This window comes from Bos taurus, chromosome X (genome assembly GCF_002263795.3).
Source record: "Bos taurus isolate L1 Dominette 01449 registration number 42190680 breed Hereford chromosome X, ARS-UCD2.0, whole genome shotgun sequence".
Classification (NCBI taxonomy): domain Eukaryota; kingdom Metazoa; phylum Chordata; class Mammalia; order Artiodactyla; family Bovidae; genus Bos; species Bos taurus.
In genome coordinates this window covers 45290003-45300440 of record NC_037357.1, presented here as the reverse complement: position 1 = coordinate 45300440, position 10438 = coordinate 45290003, and positions in this window count along the sequence as shown.

The following is a 10438-nucleotide window of genomic DNA, read 5'->3' as shown; positions in this document are numbered from 1 at the left end:
CTGGCAAACTAATGTTCGGATTTCAGTGACTAATTTTTTCCTCTTAAACGTCTATGCGTGCGTGCTCAGTCGCTCATCCATGTCTGACTTTTTGACCCCATGGACTGTAGCCCACCAGGCTCCTCTGTCCATGGGATTCTCAAGACAAGAATATTGGAGTGATTTCCTTCTCCAGGGGATTTCCTAACCCAGGGATCGAACCTGCATCTCCTGCTTGGCAGGCAGATTGTTTACTATCTGAACCACAAGGGAATACCCACATAAACATCTATATATACTGTTAAAATATAACATGCAAGATTCCCTCTAAATCACTGATGTCTTCTGCCTCTCAGGATTATGAATTAGTATGACAATGTTGCAATTTTTTTTTAACTTGTGGTTTTCATTTTATTTAAAATCCACTGACACTGTGTGCCATATACCATGACAGCTGCCGACAATGTGGCAGGCATGTTGGGGTGCAAACATGATTGTGTCACATTGCTGCCTTGAGGAATGTAGGTTTTGGGGACTGGAGTCTGACGAGGAAGAAGCCCATGGGAACCACACAGGGAAAAGGCAGGGACGCTGAGAGTGCAGCTGCTCAGCGACTGTTTGGGGGCAGAGAAGCACAAAGCTTTGAAGAGGCGTGGGTTTGGAGTGAAGCCAGGGTGAAGGTGAAGAGAACAGGAACAGGCTGGGTGACATGAAGCCGCTGATGTTCGGTAGTGAGTTGGGCAGGTAGTAAGGAGGGCGGGGAGGCCGGCAGCTGTCACACTGAACAGCCCAGTGAGTGCACGTTGCAATATTAACAAAGCTTGGTTTTGCACTTCTGAAAACTTATGTTGGTGCTGTGAAAACAAAGACTCTTCCAGACTATCTGTGGCCAAATTATCTACATGTACCTGGGCCTCCCTGGTGGCTTAGATGGTAAAGAATCTGCCTGCAATGAAGGAGACCCGGGTTTGATCCATGGGTTGGGAAGATCTCCTGGAGAAGGAAATGTCAAACCACTCCAGTATTCTTGGCGTGGGAAATACCGGGGACAGAGGCGCCTGCAGGGCTACAGTCCATGGAGTTGCAAAGAGTCAGAAGTGACTTAGCAACTAAACAACAAGATCAAGACCATAACCACACTTGTTACAGAAAGTAAGAGTCCAGTTCCAACAGAGAAGAGACTCTTTTCCACTCTCTTACTAAGTCCATTCATCACTGACAGAGTTACTCAAGGTACTTTTTCCTTTGCATTCATACATTTTTTATTATGGAATTTGAAGAGGAAAAAACTAAGCAATAGTTTTCATCATTATCTTTTAATTTCCTTTATATTCTCTTATCCCAGGCTAATTTTGGCATGATCAGTTACACAACAAAAGACTCCCCTTTGCTTTAGAAACAGGTTTTGTGTCTAAACCCATGTATTTGTTTCATCTTGCTTTACTGTCCTTCCCACAAACCCAGGAGAATGACGGATATTGCTTATTGAGTACATATTTTGTTTTTCAATTCCATGTAAAATGACGAAAGCAGGTGTTAAAGGGGGAAATGTACAATTTATGTTTAAATTTAACTGTAATTTTCACGTTTTACCTATGACTTATGATAAAATATTTTTCTACCAGGTACTCTAGTCCTTAAATTTGCTTTTACTTCAAGATAAAAGTTTTGACTATTTGCAAAACATTTTCATAAAGCAGTGGTTACAATCATATCTACTTTAAATGTGGAAGCATTTTTAATCAGTGTGTCAATATAATGAAAAAATAAGCATAAAAGAGTATGACATGCAAAGTATCCTTAAAGCCTAATAAAAGCCAGCAGGATGGAAACCTTAGTTACACATAAATGGTCATAGGTGACATTATAATTCATGCAAATTTTATTGTCATGATCACGAAGAGATCACAAAAGATGAGAGGATGGTTTGTCACTAAATGGCATCCCTCTCACCTTCAAAAGGAAATAAGATATGTAATTTTCTTTGTTTTCACCACAGAACACAGTACTAACAATTGTCTCTCCAAAGTGAGAAAGCTTTAAAACATGCTTGTCAATAGGCTTTCTTTCATCGTATTTAGTCCATGAAAAATACAAGCAAATAAAACATATAACCTTAGAGCACTAATTAAAGTTCTATAGGCATGTCAAGTGATCCTATGTGTGCTAAAGGAAACAAATAAGGATCATATACTAAATAGTTATTTGTATCAATTTTGAAACTAATGCCTTTAGTATAGAGTTTCCATGTCTTTTGAGAAATTTCCATTTTTCAAATAAATCAATTCAAGACAGCTCAGCCAACGTTTACCCCAAGTTTAGCATTTTAATCTGAAAATGAGTATATAAATCAGTGTGCTTTTTCTCAGTCAGTTAAAGAGGAAACAATACAAAGATAAATGAAAACAAGTTCTACATAGAGACTGAGTCAAAATCAAAAGGTTAAGAAGTAAGAGCTTCATACAATTTTCATTATATTCAGTTACAGTTACACAAACAAAAACAACAAATGAGCCAGAGACACTAACAAAATCTTGCCATTAAAATCAGCACCTAATTATTTATATATAATTATCTGTACTTTGCACTCAGATATAACTATATAGATTTACTAGTGTATTTGCCTTTAGGTATTTGAAAAATAACACTGAATGTACACCCAGCATTTCCTAAAGCATTGTACTGTGAACAATAACTTGAGTGCAAATATAAGAAGAGATTCATCAGAATTTCAAAGTAAAACCCTATGCCTCACCTAATTCTATTGAAAATGGGGCTCAAGGCAAATTTCACTTATCACTTGAAACACATTTCTGCCCTTGGACACCAGAAGCAAATTAAAAAACATGCTGTTGTTCTGCTATGGCAGAGCTACAATGCATTATGTTTAAATAGTTCAGCATTCAGATTTAGTTTACTTAAAGTACAATATGGAATCAATACAATTGTAGAATTCAGACAAAATGCATCAGTAATTGTCACTGCAATTACTGTACTGAAACAGCATTAATAGGATAGGCAAATAATTTTAGAATATATTTTGCCGATGAAGAACTATTTTATTCACTGGTCAACTTTTTAAATTTAAAATATGTATGCCTTAAATGTAAATGTATGTGTGTAATATACACGTCACACAAACATAAAATCACTGTGTGTTTTTGTGTGTGTATATATATACATACAACATATGTACGTTATATATGTACACATTCATAGTGATTTTATGAACTCTGTGAAAAGCTTCTTCTTTACAGAAATGTAAAAGATACAGTCCACTATTTCAAAAAATATTCTTTTCTTACAAAAATAAATCAAATTTCCAGACTCGTTTTGGAAGCACTTTAGGAAATAAACAAAGCAATATATTCCACTAAAACACGAAGTTTTTCCTGCTGCAGACAAGCCTTTTCAATGAATACTAATTTTAATTTTTTGAGACTCAAATTTCATTAAAGTTCCTATTAAACACCTTCCTTTATGTTAAATTAAGCTGTACAAGAACTATTACGAGGTAGTTTACATAGGTAGCATCACAAAAAATAAAAACAAACTGCTTATTTAAAAAATTGCTATAAATTTCAAGTAAGCAAATACCAGACGTATAACTTTAATGTAAACTTAGTTAAATCTTGTGACTAGGCTATGTTTGTCCTTCCTCAATATCTGAAGTGTTCCTATAACAAACTGTATATTAAGTGGAATAACTATAAATTGCTATTTGTTAGTAAGTGCACAAAACCTCAGCTCCAAAATTTAACCGGATTAACTCAGAGCCAACTATTCTTAGTCTGTTTTGTTTATAAAAATAGAAATCTCTTTAAGAACAGTTTTGAAATATATATAAAATGTATTAAAGTACGTATATACACTTCTTTTATGAAGTCTATATAAGTACACTGAGGCAAGAACTTAGAGATCTGAAGTTTGTTTCTTTTAAGCAGATAATGCTAAGCTCATTATATGGATGCTGGAAGCGTCTCACTACTTACAGATTTGGCAGTAGCAGAAATATACTGGACGACCATCTCACGCTTGGTGGTAAAATCTTTGTTTCGTAAAGGAGCTTTTCGCTCTTCATTAAGGTTCATGTCCTCCTGTTAAAAAGAATATTTACTGTATTAGCAAATTTCTGCTTATGAGTTTCAAAGGTGATTAATAAATATTAAGGAACAAAGTTCTACCATATATCAAAAGGAATTATATTCTATATCCTATAATAAACTATAATATAAAAGGATATGACAAAGAATATATATGTATGACTGAATCACTGTGCTGTACAGTACAAATTAATACAACATTGTAAATCAACTATACTTCAACAAAATAAACTTAAAAAAGAAAAAGAAAAATTAATGTTCTCTGTATTAAAATAGTAAGTCACGCTCTGACTATCAACAACCATCATTTTTTGGCTCCTTCATTATTATTTTTCACTCTATATACCCTAATGTCATATAAAATTTACCATATATTTATGGTTCATATTGCTACCTACTCAATGAGTAGAAATAAGAAAAAAAATTTTAACTATTCCACAGGATAAACTGGCAGTTTATAGCATAGATATACATCATACAACCTTAGCAAAGTTATTTTTTTACCCGATAGCAAAAATAAACAAATAAACACTTTACTACTTGGCATATGTTCCCTTAGGATAATTATTATCTAGAAGAACAAACATAATTTGTAAATTACAGGAAATATATATCTACAATATGTCACTGAAGAAAGATTCATGAGAAGTTGCTGAATTGGGGGAAAACATCAGAAACACAGTTACCTGCATTGGGATAAAAAGACCACTAACTGGAAAGAAAAATATTCAGTTACAACAGCACATCATTTTGAGGTTCAATAAGCTTTGATTTGGTTGGAAATGTTCCTTTATATTGTGATACACAGACATAACATTTTCACTAGATAAATCATTTTTTATTCATTTTGAAACTCATGTTAACCCCTGAAACATATTAAGACACACTTGAAGGGTCATAAAACCAAATTGGAAAGGACTACACCTCCAAAATCAACATCAAATGAAAAGACAACATACAAGGTGTGAGAAAATGTTTACAAGTCATACATCTGATATGGGGCTTGTATCCAAAGTATAAAAAGAAGCCTTACAAATCAACAATAGACAAATAACCCAACTACAAGTGGACAAAGGATTTGAACAGACATTTCTCTAAAGAAGCCATACAAATGGCCAATAAGCACATGAGTGTCAACATCACTATTCACCAAGGAAACGCAAATCAAAACCACAGTGAGACACCGCTTCACTCCCACAGTAATAAAGGCTATGGCAGAAAAGATAATAACAATTGTTGGTGAGGATGTGGAGAAACTGGAACCCTTACATACTGATGGTAAGAATATGAGATAATACAGCCACTTTGGAAAACAGTCTAGTAGTTCCTCAAAAAGTTATACGTAGAGTTACCACATGACTCAGCTTATACCCAAGACAATGAAAACATATATCCACACAAAAACTTGTACTTGAATGTTCACAGAAGAAACATTACAGTGGAAACAATTCAAATGTCTATCAAACGATGAATGGATTAAAAAATGTCATATGTCCATACAATGGACTATTATTCAGCCACAAAGACGAATGAAGTACTGATACATTCTATACTGCATGGATGAAACTTGAAATCACATTATGCTAAATGAAGGAAAGGGAAAGGAAAAGGGAAAGGGAAGTCACTCAGTCATGTCAGACTCTTAGCGACCCCATGGACTACAGCCTACCAGGCTCCTCCATCCACGGGATTTTCCAGGCAAGAGTACTGGAGTGGGGTGCCATTGCCTTCTCTGTAAATGAAGGAAGTAGATCACAAAAGGCCATACATTACATGATTCCATTTATATTAAATATCCAGAACAGGCAAACCTATAGAGATTTGTCAATTAGTGGTTGTCAGGGGCAGGGCAAGAGGGGATGGGAGAGCTGGGGTGTGACTGCCAACAGGTATGGTGTTTCATTTGTGGGTGATAAAAATGTTCTAAGAGTGAATGTTGTGATGGTTGCATGACTCTTTGAATACATGAAGAAAAAAAAAAAAAAAACCACTGAACTGTATACTTTAAGAGGATGAATTTTATGGCTTCTGAATGGTATCTTGACTTTTTAAAACAAGAAAAAGAAATCAGTATTTTTATCCCTTTACTTGCTTGGTAATTCTAAACATTACTAGTTTTTAATCAACTAAATGAATGGACAAAGAAAAATACTAAAATAATTAAAAAAAATAATGTATGAGAATGTGGGGGGAAAACAAAGGATCCATAAAAGTAATCAAACTGCATCTATGTATTGAATAGTAACTTCAATGACACCAGTATCTCATGATATATAGTTGCACCCACTGCAGTCACTGCAGTGACTCCTACAATGATTAATTCACAATTAATATCTATAAATTTCATGTATATATACCAGACCCCCCTTCCCAATTATCTCTATCACTGTCTCTACCTCTACTTTTCCTATCTTATTTCATTTCTCATTTGTATATCTTACTTGTTAATGATTTACTTGAAGCCAGGCTCTCTTTCTCTCTCAAAGGCTAGATCTAGCATTGTTGAATCAAAGTGAGAATCACAGGAATGAGGCTGGTTAGCACTTTATAAAGTCCACAGATATTCATCTATGTTCTGTGTCGACTTCAACTAACAGGGAACTCACTACCTCCACATGCAGTCCTTCCCATTACAGGGTAGTTTAACTTTTGCCAAGTTTTACTTTGGAGGACTGGATCTGAAATATGTACAACAAAATACTAACATCATGTGAAGGTGGCAAGATCATATCATTATTTTTTCTTCTCTACTTTCTAAATTTTGACTCAAATTAATTAATTTGACTCTGTTAAATTAATAAAAATAAACAATTCATAATATAGTAGAGATGGAGAAGGAAATGGCGACCCACTCCAGTATTCTTGCCTGGAAAATTGCCATGGACAGAGGAGCCTGGCAGGCTATAGTCCATGGGGTCGCCCAGAGTCGGACATGACTGACTGAGTGACTGAGTACATGTAGTAGGGAAGAGTAATATGTAAACATATCAGTATAACAGAGGCATGTACAGGATGTCTTAGGAACACAGAGGACAGATGGGAAAGACAAAAGAGAAGTCTTCATCAGGATTTGGGTCTTGAAGGAGGAGAAAAACCTGAGTGAAGGCCAAGAGATTAGCTACCAGACCACAGTAGACTTCTGTCATGGTTGGCTACCCAATAGCACTTGAACATGCCCGCTATAATTTTAAACACCCACCCAGTATCAGCCCCACCAATGAAGAATCCATGAAAACCACATTTATCAGTCTCTGAGAGACTTCATTTTCACTTTCACTTTCACTTTTCACTTTCATGCATTGGAGAAGGAAATGGCAACCCACCCGAATCCCAGGGACGGGGGAGCCTGGTGGTCTGCCATCTATGGGGTTGCACAGAGTCGGACACAACTGAAGCGACTTAGCAGCAGCAGCAGCAGCTATCCCTTATAACAATACAGTAAGGTGGCTTAGTTGTCATCCATCAAATAGATGCATATGGGGTATAGATTCACCCATGTTTTGTTAGCATGGGTGGCAACAGAGGCGACATGGATTGATGGCAGCGGACACATCTTTTTCATCACAACAATTTGACAAAGTGGTTCTGGGATAGCAACAGCTCCTTCATCAGATTATGTTTTGGCTGTGTGATTCTGGAAGTTATTCCTATACTTAGATTACCTGGAGCCTGTTTTGCAACCCTTCTGGTTCATATCTCTTTATGTGTGTTTGTGTGTGTGTGTATAAATATTCTATCTAAATTAATCAGAATAAATTATCTTATGTTTAATAACCTGGGCTATTGAAGTAACTCAAGTAATAATAATAAGAGTCCAAACTAAGAGGGATGGTAGATTGGACAGAATAAATAAACAAAAGGAACCTATAAATATTACATGAAGACAATACTCTCTACTTGAGGCTAAAGTATACCTACCAGTTTCAATTTATCTTAATGTGACATGGTTCAGCATCTCTCTCAAATACCCTGTGGTTTGATAAATCCAAGGAAGGAAAGGATTTCCATGTCCTTCACCTTGAAATACTATACTTCTCAATTCAGCCTCTGATTTTATGACTTTATTGGCAAGTACATCATTCTGCTAAATCATATTTTGTTTGTTTCCATTGAAACCTCTAAATACTGCTCATATATGCTAGCCATGTCTCCACCATCTCATAACATTCTGGTTAAATTATAGTCTCCTGCAAATAGCATGAATCTGTATCCCCAAGTAGTATCAACTCTGAAACACTGACAAGATTGAGTGTCTGTACTTGTACACTCCACAGTCAGGCCTTAGAGTGTGGTAATGCCACCACTGGCAATCTCTACATAGAGAATCTGCTAGCCTTCCAGTGACTTTTTTTTTTAATTGACGGATAATTGTTTTACAGAATTTTGTTGTTTTCCGTCAAACCTCAACATGAATCAGCCAAAGATATACATTCTGTGTTACCATATACCTCCAATTCAATTTTTAATGACACAGGGCAAAGATCATGCTATCAAGAGTAGAATCATGGAGGCAGGCAGGATAATAATGAGAATATGGAGAATATAGACCTCGGAGGAATGTCAAGATTAAGTGCGATCATGCACCCAAGCCTGGTGTATATTAGCTAGCCATCAAAGAATGTTTGTGGTATTATTCATGTTCATGTTATTATTACTTCCCTAGTCTCATTTCTTTCATTACCACTGTTCATCTTACCCCTTGTGTTTGAATAACACAAGATTATTCATCATTTTTCTACACACGCTATGCTCTTACAAATTTCCATTACTTTGTTCATGATGTTATTCTCTCTGCCTAGAATGCTGTCGACTTCACCACCCTCTCCGTTAACCCCCATCTCCTCCCACCCTACCCAAATCCATGTCAGGCGAACTCATATACTTCTGCTAATTCTTCAGATTTCCCTCAAAGCACCTCGTTTAGAAGTGACCATCTTCATGCTGCTGCTGCTGCTAAGTCGCTTCAGTCGTGTCCAACTCTGTGTGACCCCATAGATGGCAGCCCACCAGGTTACCCCGTCCCTAGGATTCTCCAGGCAAGAACACTGGAGTGGGTTGCCATTTCCTTCTCCAACGCATGAAAGTGAAAAGTGAAAGTGAAGTCGCTCAGTTGTGTCCGACTCTTAGCGACTTCATGGACTACAGCCTACCAGGCTCCTCCGTCCATGGGAGTTTCCAGGCAAGAGTACTGGAGTGGGGTGCCATTGCCTTCTCCCATCTTCATGCTATTCTTCCATATTAATTTCCTATACTATAGCACTTAAAATGACACTCAATAATAAACCCATCTAGCTTAAACTATAAACTGAGGGCCAAAACTAGGTTCTTTTTTTAATCTTTGTATTGCCAAGCAAAGAGTATGCAATCCTGGAATGCACCAAGAATTTAATAAATATTTTCTGAACCAATGTGATATTTAGGAATTTTTCTCTAAATACTTTAATTTGCTTTACGGCCACAAACATTTTTATACCTATAAATCTGCTGCATAGGTTGATTGGGAATAGGTACCATTCACACAAACAGAGGAAACCATAATGACTTATCTTATTCTTACACAAAGTAGCAGCATACTACTAATTAGGCAGCTAATACTTCCAAATCATTAACTCCAGCTTTGTAATAGAATCATAAAACTAAATAGAGCAATATTCACAATTCAATACTAATTCTGAACAATGTAACTGAATATGAAACTACTACTAAACACACTGAGTTTTTAAAATTTTTATTGAAATATAGTTGACTTATAATGTTGTATTAGTTTCAGGTATACAGTAAAGTGATTCAGTTTTATAAATAAATAAATATATATATATATATATATATAATATATATACACACACACACACACACACACATTTTCAGATTCTTTTCCATTATACTTTATTACAAGATATTGAGTATATTTCCCTGTACTATACAGTAGGTCTTTGTTGGTTATCTATATTATATACAGTAATGTTAAACAGACTGAGTTCTTATAGTATACAGAACACTAAAGCAAGCTTTTACTGTATTGAAAATTTAGTTGGATATTTCCACAATACGAGAAGAACTGTATTATTTTGCAATTTAAAAAAAAGATGAAGTAACTGACCACTTATAATATTTGTACTGTATTATCATCAAGCCATTGGAGAAGGAAATGGCAACCCACTCCAGTGTTCTTGCCTGGAGAACCCCAGGGACGGGGGAGCCTGGTGGGCTGCCGTCTATGGGGTCGCACAGAGTCGGACACGACGGAAGCGACTTAGCAGCAGCAGCAGCAGCATCAAGCCATATTTATAAACACTAAATCAATTATTCTCCTACCAGTTAAGCTATGATGCAATTTTCCCATTACAGACAACCTC